The sequence below is a fragment of the Dendrobates tinctorius genome, unplaced genomic scaffold (genome assembly GCF_039654945.1).
Source record: "Dendrobates tinctorius isolate UK_male_01 unplaced genomic scaffold, ASM3965494v1 ptg000155l, whole genome shotgun sequence".
NCBI classification, from domain to species: Eukaryota; Metazoa; Chordata; class Amphibia; order Anura; family Dendrobatidae; genus Dendrobates; species Dendrobates tinctorius.
Genome location: NW_027361822.1, coordinates 7,735,985 through 7,747,599, shown reverse-complemented (window position 1 = coordinate 7,747,599; position 11,615 = coordinate 7,735,985).

Here is an 11,615-nt window from a genome sequence, read left to right as displayed (position 1 = left end):
ATATGAGGTGTACGGAGCGGAGCCGTGTGTACGAGGTGTACGGAGCAGAGCCGTGTGTGTACGAGGTGTATGGAGCGGAGCCGTGTGTGTACGAGGTGTACGGAGCGGAGCCGTGTGTGTACGAGGTGTACGGAGCGAAGCTGTGTGTGTGCGCCACGTGTGTACGAGGTGTACAGAGCAGAGCCGAGGGTGTACGAGGTGTATGGAACGGAGCCGTACATATATGATGTGTACGGAGTGGAGCCATGTGTGTATGACGTTATGGAGCGGAGCAATATGTGTACGACGTACAGAGTGGAGCCATGAAGGAATTGAGGGTAAACTGATTAAATTTGCTGATGACACAAAGCTAGGAGGGATAGCTAATACTAGAGAAGAGAGAGAGAGGATTCAAAAAGAAATAAACTGGAGAAGTGGGCAGCAACTAACAGAATGGTTTTTAACAGGGAAAAATGCAAAGTACTACATCTGGGCAATAAAAATGAAAAAAGCATATACAGAATGGGAGGAATAGGGCTAAGTGACAGCACATGTGAAAAAGACTTGGGTATACTAATAGATCACAGACTGAATATGAGTCAACAGTGTGATGCAGCAGCAAAAAAGGCAAATGCAATTCTAGGATGTATTAACAGAAGCATACAGTCTAGATCACGTGAAGTCATTATTACTGTGTCCAGTTTTGGGCGACCAGAATGGTGACCAGTCTGCAAACCCTGTCTGGTCTGAGGAAAGGTTGCAGGATTTGGGAATGTTTAGCCTGCAAAAGAGAAGACTGAGAGGAGACTTAATAACTGTCTACAAATATCTTAAGGGATGTCACATTGTAGAAGGATCATCTTTATTCTCACTTGCACAAGGAAAGACTAGAAGCAATGGGATGAAACTGAATGGGAGGAGGCACAGATTAGATGTTAGAAAAAACTTTTTGACAGTTAGAGTGATCAATGAGTGGAACAGGCTGTCACGAGAGGTGGTGAGTTCTCCTTCAATAGAAGTCTTCAAACAGAGGCTGGACAGATATCTGTCTGGGATGATTTAGCAAATCCTTCTTTGAGCAGGGGGTTGGACCAGATGGCCAAGGAGGTCCCTTCCAACTCCACCATTCTATGATTCTATGTGTGACCGAAGTGTATAGGCTGAGCTGTGTGTGTACGGAGCAGAGCTTGAGTGTGTATGGAGCCTCCGGTCACCTGGCCCAATGGGCATGTTTGTGGATACCAGGTTGGGACCCCCCAGTCACCTGACCCCCATAAATACATTTGGAGAAGCCAGATTGGGACTATCCGGTCAACATGTCCCATGGAAATGTTTGGGGAAACCAGGTTGGAACCTTCATTCACCTGACGCCAATGGAGACATTTGGAGAAGCCATGTTGGGACCATCCAGTCACCAGGCCATGTGCCTCAATGGACTGTCAGCTTCCTAAGCTAGTTGTTACCTCCTCTCTGTGGGTTCCCTCCGAAAAGCGGGGTGCCACAGGTGAGGGTAGTAAGTCCTGGAAGTCGCAGCTGCTCTAATCCTGGCAAGCCAGTGGAAGGGTGAGACTGGTAGTTCAAAAAAGTACTGCCACACTGTTTTAACCTCATCTTGTGTTGTCTGAGCAGTATTATAGCCATGGAAAAAGGAGAGTGGGAGTTCAGTGGGATAAACCCTGGTCCACACGGTCTCAGGCCACCGGACGAGAGCACCCACTGACCCCCCCCCCCCCCCGTGTCTTCAGAAAGGCTAATACAGTCAACCATAGCCCCTTGAATGCAACATCTTGCTGGTCTCATTAAAATATTTTGAACGTGTAGTTGATGTACTCCTAAACTCATAAAGGCTTTGCACAACGTGGTAAGCCACGTAAAAAATGTAAGTAGGGTTATCCAGTCATCCATAGGCCCTTGAAGGCAATAACTGGCAGGCCTCAGTCAAATACTGAAGATTAAAAACACTATGTGCTACTGTCGTTTGGTGGTGTGGAAAAGATGGGGCTAATCCAAGCTTTGTTCAATTCCACCAGAGTGAGCCTGTCAGCATTTTCTGTGATCACCCCCCTGCTCAGACAGGACGCTAGCGGCAGGGCAGCACAACACTTCCAAGAGGGACAGCTCATGCCAGCTTTGAGACCCAATAACTGAAAATCACAGAGGAATTAGGGAGTACGCAGGTATTGCTTGACCCAGGGGCGGACACTGACAGCTTGAGGCCCCTGTGCAAGAAATGTGTCTGGGCCCCCTTCCTTTTATGGCGACAAAGCTATATATATATATATATATATATATATATATATATTGCGCAACACACATACATGTATATATATTACATAGTCTCCTTTATTATGTATATTGCCGTCCCTTATTATGCAGTGCCCTCTCTTGCTATGTACAGCACCATTCCCTACATATTGGATTATATAAAGCCCTGTTTTTTATTACATAACGTCCTGTTTTGTTGGCTGTATAATGCAATGTTGGCTGATGGAGCATGGGAAAGCTTCCTTTCTAATGGAGGAGATGATGGACTGGTAGTCTGGTCACCGGCTCCTCCCTCAGCAGTCATTTTATATCTAAAAAGAGAGGGGACTATGTAATAAAAGAGGGCACTGTTAATAACAAAATTAACAAGAATACACTGTTGTGAGTTCATTTTCCCCTCCGTCACTGAGGCCTGGTGAACTCCCTATTCTAGTGAAGGAACGTAGTGAGCCTGATTATCAGGCACCTGGGACTAATGAAGACGATTGGCTGAGTGGAGTCACTGACTGGATTTAAGGCAGCCTACGCCCTTTCTGCCCTGCGGGTGATTTCTCTGTGGACTCTTGGACACCAGTCTGATTCCTGCTCTCCTAAAGCTAAGTTTTCTGTTTTGCCTTTTTGCATCTAAGATTTGTTTTTGTTTTTCTTGCTTTTTGGATCCTGCCACTCCCTGCTGGAGTGTGCAGTGTTCCTAGAGCTCTGTCTTCTGAAAGTACCTGAGTGCTGATTTAGTTTTTGAAGCTTAGTTGCTTCAGGGCCATTTTTATATCAGCTTGTTGGCTTTTGTCTCTGATAGGGTTTTGGCAGATTGCAGACAGCAGCCTTCCTGTCCTTTCCTATCTAGTTAGCTTGGGCCCCGTCTTTGCTCAGTCTATCTTTCTGTCTGTGTTAGTGCTTTCATCTTGCTTCACCGTCATTATATGTGGGGGGCTGCCTATTGCTTTGGGGTCTGCTCTGGGGCAGTTAGATTTCCCCTTTCCTTATTTAGGCCTATGTATCTCTCCGGCTGTGATCGAGGGGTCTAGGTCATCGTAGGAACCCCCCACGGCTACTGCTAGTTGTGTTGATAGGTTCAGGGGTCTGCAATCTGATAGTTGCCAACTTCTCTGGTTTTCAGGACTAGCTAGCATTTCTGTTTTTGCCTCCTACGGTGACTCAATCATAACAGAATCACCCGCCATACCGCAGATCCTGGGGTACTCAATAGCAGGAAAGAATTGTGTTTAAAAAAAAAAAAAAAGGTGTGTGTATATTCTTTTCTCTATATCTCTGAGGCCGTAGGGGGAATTTTTTTTTTCTCTCAATGGAGATAAAGCAAGTGTCTGATCGTGTGGAGCAGCTCGCTGCTGAAGTGCGAGGAATTTCTGCCTATCTTGCTCGTTCACATGCTGTTGAACCAAAGATCCCCACACCTGATGTATTTTTTGGGGATCGATCTAAATTTTTGAGTTTCAAAAATAATTGTAAATTATTTTTTGCTTTGAAGCCTAACTCGTCAGGGAGCCCCGCGCAGCAGGTTAAAATTGTCATCTCTTTGCTGTGCGGCGATCCCCAGGATTGGGCGTTTTCTTTGAATCCAGATGACCCTATTCTGACTAATGTGAACGCATTTTTTCAAGCCTTGGGGTTGCTGTACGACAAACCTAATGCTATTGATCAGGCTGAAAAGACCCTGTTAGCATTGAACCAGGGTCGAGAATCTGCAGAGTTGTACTGTCAAAAGTTCCGAAAGTGGGCGGTCCTTACTACCTGGAATGATAGTTCCTTGGCTGCTCTCTTTCGGAAGGGTTTGTCAGAAGCCGTAAAAGATACTATGGTGGGATTTCCTGTTCCCTCTGGTCTGGACGATTCTATGTCTTTAGCCATTCAGGTTGATCGGCGTTTACGTGAACGCAGGATTACACGAGAGGTGTTGCCACTGGTTGAACAGACGTCTGAACCTATGCAATGTGATAGAGTTTTGTCTAAGGCGCAACGTCAGGAATTCAGAAGGCGTAATAAGCTGTGTTTTTTCTGTGGAGATGCCTCACATGTTATTTCTGTTTGTCCTAAACGTGAGAAACGCTTTGCACACACGTTTTCTGTTGGTGGGGTTCAGCCTAAGTTTCTTTTGGCGATTACTCTGATCTGTTCCCTGTCCACATTTTCCGCAAAGGCTTTTGTGGATTCGGGAGCAGCGCTAAACCTAATGGACTAGGATTTTGCTAAACGTTGTGGATTTCCGTTGACACCTCTGCAGACGCCTATCCCTTTGAGGGGGATTGATGCTACCCCTCTGGCTAAAAATAAACCTCAGTTTTGGACCCAGTTGGTCATGCGGGTCACCCCAGACCACCAAGAAAATTGCAGATTTTTGGTGTTGCATGGTCTGCATGATGCCGTTGTTCTGGGGTTTCCCTGGTTGCAGATTCATAATCCAGTTTTGGATTGGAAGTCTGTGTCTGTGGTGAGTTGGGGTTGCCGGTGTACCTTTAGTGAGGCTCCGGTTTTTTCCACCTCTCCTCAGTCGCATGAGGTTCCTGACTATTTGGCGGACTACTATGATGTATTTAGTGAGAATGAGTCTGCGTCCTTGCCTCCTCATAGGAGTTATGACTGTGCAATTGAACTAAACCCGGGGTGTAAATTTCCTAAGGGTTGGCTCTTCAATTTATCTGTACCCGAGCACGAGGCTATGCGGTCCTATATTAAGGAGGCGTTGGAGAAGGGTCATATTAGACCATCCTCTTCACCCTTAGGTGCCGGGTTTTTTTTGTGGCCAAGAAGGATGGTTCTTTAAGGCCTTGTATTGATTATCGTGCCCTCAATAAAATTACTATTAAATATCAGTATCCGTTACCCCTGATTTCGGATCTATTCTCTAGAGTCAGAGGTGCTTGCTGGTTTACCAAGCTTGACCTCAGGGGGGCGTATAATCTTATCCGCATTAAGCAGGGGGATGAATGGAAGACGGCGTTTAATACTCCGGAGGGACATTTTGAGTACCTGGTGATGCCTTTTGGGCTCACTAATGCCCCTTCTGTCTTCCAGTGCTTCATGAACGATATTTTCCGAGACTTTGTCGATAAATTTTTGATTATCTGTCTGGATGATATTTTGATCTTCTCCAAGGATTGGGATTCTCATGTGGAACATATTCGGACTGTGTTCCGGATCTTGAGAGAGAATTCTCTGTATGTCAAAGGATCAAAATGCCTTTTTGGAGTACAGAGAATTTCTTTTTTGGGATTTATTTTGTCTCCGTCAACTATTGAAATGGACCCGGCCAAGGTACAGGCCATTTATGATTGGGTTCAGCCCACTTCTTTGAAGGCCCTCCAGAAGTTTTTGGGTTTTGCTAATTTTTATCGGAAATTTATAGCAAAATTTTCTAGTATTGCCAAACCATTGACTGACCTGACCAGGAAGGGTGCGGATGTGTTGATTTGGTCTCCGGAGGCGGTTGCTTCCTTTCAGGAGCTGAAGCATAGATTTACCTCCGCCCCGGTTCTGCGGTAACCTGATGTCTCACTCCCGTTCCAGGTAGAGGTGGATGCTTCTGAGATTGGTGCAGGAGCGGTGTTGTCCCAAAAGGATCCGGTAACATCTAAAATGAATCCCTGTGCTTTCTTTTCCCGTAAGTTCTCTTCATCTGAATGTAACTATGATGTGGGGAATCGGGAACTGTTGGCCATGAAATGGGCATTTGAGGAGTGGAGACATTGGTTGGAGGGAGCCAAACATCAAGTTGTGGTCCTCACTGACCACAAAAATTTGATTTACCTAGAGTCGGCTAAACGCTTGAACCCTAGACAGGCTAGGTGGGCCTTGTTTTTTACACGTTTTGATTTTGTGGTCTCTTTCCTTCCTGGAACTAAGAATGTCAAGGCTGACGCCCTCTCTAGGAGTTTCTTTGCTGATTCTCCTGTGGTGACCAAGCCTGCCACCATCTTAGGCGAAGGGGTAGTTCTTTCTGCCATCTCGCCCATTTGAGACTTGCTCTGCAAGAGTTCCAGGAGGACAAACCTGAGCGTTGCCCCAGTGGAAAGTTGTATGTTCCTGACCAGTGGAAGAAGAGAGTGATGTCTGAAGTTCATTGCTCTGCATTGGCTGGTCATCCAGGTATTTTTGGTACTAGAGATCTGGTGAGTCGCTCTTTTTGGTGGCCCACCTTGTCTCATGATGTCAGGAATTTTGTGCAGTCCTGTGGGACTTGCTCCCAGTCTAAATCTTGTTCTCACTCTAGTGGGTTGTTGATGCCTTTGCCGGTCCCCAGGAGGCCATGGACCCATATTTCAATGGATTTCATTTCTGATATGCCGGTCTCTCAAAGAATGACTGTTATTTGGGTGATTTGTGATAGGTTCTCTAAGATGGTTCATCTTGTACCACTCCCTAAGTTGCCATCTTCCTCTGAGTTGGTGCCTCTGTTTTTGCAACAGGTGGTTCGCTTGCACGGGATTCCTGAGAACATTGTATCTGACAGAGGAGTTCAATTTGTGTCTAAATTTTGGAGGACGTTCTGTTCCAAGTTGGGAATTCAGTTGTCCTTCTCCTCTGCTTTTCACCCTCAGACCAATGGGCAGACAGAGAGAACAAACCAGACCTTGGAGTCGTATTTGAGATGTTTTATTTCCGCTGATCAGGATGATTGGGTTTCATTTTTGCCCTTGGCCGAATTTGCTTTAAATAATAGAGCTAGTTCTGCCACTTTGATGTCACCTTTTTTTTGTAACTTTGGTTTTCACCCTCGATTTTCTTCAGGGCAGGTGGAGCCTTCTGACTGCCCAGGTGTTGACACTGTGGTGGAGAGAATGCACCAGATCTTGGACCAAGTGGTGGATAAGTTATCTCTCTCCCAGGAAAAGGCCCAGCGGTTTTCCAATCGACATAGGACCATTGATCCCCAGTTTAAGATTGGTGATATGGTGTGGTTATCATCAAAAAATATTGCTATGAAGGTGGCTTCTCCTAAGTTTAAGCCTAGATTTATTGGACCTTACAAGATTTTGGAGATTATTAATCCGGTCTCTTTTCGTTTGGCTCTTCCTGTCACATTTAAGATCCATAATGTGTTCCATAAGTCCTTGTTGAAGAGGTTTGTTGAGCCAGTTGTGCCTGAGGTGGCACCTCCAGACCCTGTATTGGTTGAAGGTAACTTGGAATATGAGGTAGAGAAAATTCTGGATTCCCGTCTGGCTAGACGGAGACTCCAGTATTTGGTTAAGTGGAAGGGTTATGGTCAGGAGGATAATTCCTGGGTCTCTGCCTCTGATATTCATGCCAAAAGATTGGTGCGTGCCTTTCATCGGGCTCACCCTGATCGCCCTGGTAGCGTTGTTGAGGGTTCGGTGACCCCTCCTCAAGGGGGGGTACTGTTGTGAGTTCATTTTCCCCTCCGTCACTGAGGCCTGGTGAACTCCCTATTCTAGTGAAGGAAGGTAGTGAGCCTGATTATCAGGCACCTGGGACTAATGAAGACGATTGGCTGAGTGGAGTCACTGACTGGATTTAAGGCAGCCTACGCCCTTTCTGCCCTGCGGGTGATTTCTCTGTGGACTCTTGGACACCAGTCTGATTCCTGCTCTCCTAAAGCTAAGTTTTCTGTTTTGCCTTTTTGCATCTAACATTTGTTTTTTGTTTTTCTTGCTTTTTGGATTCTGCCACTCCCTGCTGGAGTGTGCAGTGTTCCTAGAGCTCTGTCTTCTGAAAGTACCTGAGCGCTGATTTAGTTTTTGAAGCTTAGTTGCTTCAGGGCCATTTTTATATCAGCTTGTTGGCTTTTGTCTCTGATAGGGTTTTGGCAGATTGCAGACAGCAGCCTTCCTATCCGTTCCTATCTAGGTAGTTTTTGGGCCCCGTCGTTGCTCAGCCTGTCTTTCTGTCTGTGTAAGTGTTTTCATCTTGCTTCACCGTCATTATATGTGGGGGGCTGCCTATTGCTTTGGGGTCTGCTCTGGGGCAGTTAGATTTCCCCTTTCCTTCTTTAGGCCTATGTATCTCTCCGGCTGTGATCGAGGGGTCTAGGTCATCGTAGGAACCCCCCACGGCTACTGCTAGTTGTGTTGATAGGTTCAGGGGTCTGCAATCTGATAGTTGCCAACTTCTCTGGTTTTCAGGACTAGCTAGCATTTCTGTTTTTGCCTCCTACGGTGACTCAATCATAACAATACACTATGTACATAACAGCAGAGGAAGCTATATAATAAGGAACAGCACCATACATAACTAGAGAGGATGGTACATAATAAGGGACAGTTTTATACATAATAAAAGAGGAAACTATGTAACTAAGGATGGTGTTATACAGAATTAGTGAGAACACTATATGCTAAGGGACTGTGTTAGACATAATAAGTGAGTACACTATATACTAAGGGACTGTGTTAGACATAATAAGCAATAATAATGTCTTCCTCCACCTCCCACTTCATAAGTCCATTATAAGTCCCCATTCCTCCCATCCCAATCCCCTACACCCCTTATTGTCCTCCTCTCCCCGCATCCCATTATTGTCCTCTCCCCCACCCCATCATTGCCCTCTTTCCCATCTCCATCATTGCCTTCTCCCCCACCACTATCATTGCTTTCTCCCCTGCCACGCCATCATTGCCTGTTGTGAGCTCATCTGTTCATTCATCTTTTGTGTCCGAGGATCTCCCTCTTCTGGTGAAGGAAGGTAGTGAGGCTGATTTATATGAAAGAAACCAAACACCTGATCAGATGGATGGTGACTGGGTAACGGGAACTTCAGACTGGATATAAGGCAGCCGACGCCCTTCTGAGTCGCTGGTGATTTCTCTGCTGGATTCTTGGAGACCAGTCTGATTCCTGCTTCCCAAAGATAAGTTTTTGCTCTGCTATTGAACTTATTAGTTTTGGTTTTGTTTACTTTGTTTTTAGGAGTTCAGCCATCCCCTTTTTCCTTGATCAGTGTTCTCTTTTGCTCTGCTTCCAGAATATTCTGAGTGCTGATATAGGGTTTGAAGTCTAGTGACTTCAGGGTCCTTTTTGCTTATCAGTTGTGTTGGTAATATTTTTAGCAGGGTTTTCTCGGATTGCAGACAGCAGCTTTTCTGTCCTGTCCTTTTTAGTTAGCTTGGGCCCCATTGTTTGCTCAACCTATCTTTCTATCTGTGTTAGTGTTTTCATCTTGCTTCACCGTCATTATATGTTGGGGGCTGCCTATTGCTTTGGGGTCTGCTCTGGGGCAGTCAGTTTTTCCCTTTTCTCTCTTTAGGCTTATGTAGATCTCCGGCTGTGACGAGGTGTCTAGGATCACCGTAGGAACACTCCACAGCTACTGCTAGCTGTGTGATAGGATTAGGGGTCTGCAATCCGCTAGTTTCCAACCTCTCTGATTTTCTGGGCTGAGCTTCTGTTTTGTTTTTTCCTCCTTGGTGACTCAATCATAACAATTGCCCTTTCCACCACCTCCATCTTTGCCTTCTCCTCCACCACCCCCATCATTGCCTCCTTCCCCATCACTCCCATCATTGTCTTTTCCATTACCACCATCATTGCCTTCTCCCCCACCCCATCATTGCCCTTTCCACCACTTCCATCATTTCCTCTTCCCCCACCATCCCCATCATTGCCCTCTCCATCACCCCCATCATGGCCTTCTCCCCATCACCCCCATCATGGCCTTCTCACCATCACCTCCATCATGGCCTTCTCCCCATCACCTCCATCATGGTCTTTTCTCCATCACCTCCATCATGGTCTTTTCCCCATCACCTCCATCATGGTCTTTTCCCCTTCACCTCCATCATGGCCTTCTCCCCATCATGGTCTTTTCCCCATCACCTCCATCATGGCCTTTTCCCCATCACCTCCATCATGGCCTTCCCCATCACCTCCATCATGGCCTCCCCATCACCTCCATCATTGCCTTCTCCCATCACCTCCATCATGGCCTTCTCCCCATCACCTCCATCATGGCCTTCTCCCCATCACCCTATCATGGCCTTCTCCCTATCACCCTATCATGGCCTTCTCCCCATCATGGCCTTCTCCCCATCACCTCCATCATGGCCTTCTCCCCATCACCTCCATCATGGTCTTTTCCCCATCACCTCCATCATGGTCTTTTCCCCATCACCTCCATCATGGTCTTTTCCCCATCACCTCCATCATGGCCTTCTCCCCATCACCTCCATCATGGCCTTCTCCCCATCACCTCCCTCATGGCCTTCTCCCCATCACCTCCATCATGGCCTCCCCATCACCTCCATCATGGCCTTCTCCCCATCACCTCCATCATGGCCTTCTCCCCATCACCCCATCATGGCCTTCTCCCCATCAGTCCATCATGGCTTTCTCCCCATCACCCCATCATGGCCTTTTCCACCTACACACACACACACATCGATCCACACACATTCACGACACACATACACACGACACACATACTACATCATTGCCTTCTCCCCATCACTCCCCATCACTCCCATCATCATACTACATACATACACACACATACACAGTCACACAGCAGCAGTGACAGGCAGCACAGTGCCTCACGTCTGCTCCGCAGCATCACCGCCTCCGCCCTCCGGCTGCTTCCTGTGTCTCTGGCACAGCGGCCGCACCGCTGAATGATGACATCATTCTGCGGTGCTGCTCTCTGTGTCACAGAGACACAGGAAGCGCTGGCGCCGGGCAGGAAGGATCCTTGCAGCTCCGCTCCTGCTGTTTTCTCTAGCAGGCAGCGGAGCGTTGGGATCTCTCCCTGGCCGCCGCTACACATGAGGGCAATCTGGCCAGGGGCCCCCCCGGAGCCTCGGGCCTAGAGAAACCGGCCAGATTGCCCTCATCATTAGCCACCCTACAGGGGCGCCCTGGAGCCTCTGGGCCCCGGTGCAACGCACCGGTTGAACCGGCAGTATGTCCGCCCATGGCTTGACCATCTCTAACCCCTTAAGGACCAAGCCACTTTGTAGGTGAATGACCAGGCCTTAGTTTTGAAATCTGACCACTGTCACTTTATGTTGTTATAACTCGTGACATATTGTGCTTTATGTTAGTGGTAAAATTTCTTCACTATGACTTGCGTTTATTTATGAAAAAAATGGAAATATGGTGAAAATTTCTAATATTTTGCAATTTTCAAACTTTTAATTTTTATGCCATTAAATCAGAGAGATATGTCACACAAAATACTTAATAAATAACATTTCCCACATGTTTACTTTACATCAGCACAATTTTGGAAATAACATTTATTTTTGTTACGAAGTTATAAGGGTTAAAATTTGACCAACGATTCCTCATTTTTTTCAACAAAATTTACAAAACATTTTTTCAGGGACCACCTCATATTTGAAGTCACTTTGAGGAGTCAATATGACAAAACATACACAAAAGTGACACCATTCTAAAAACTTCAC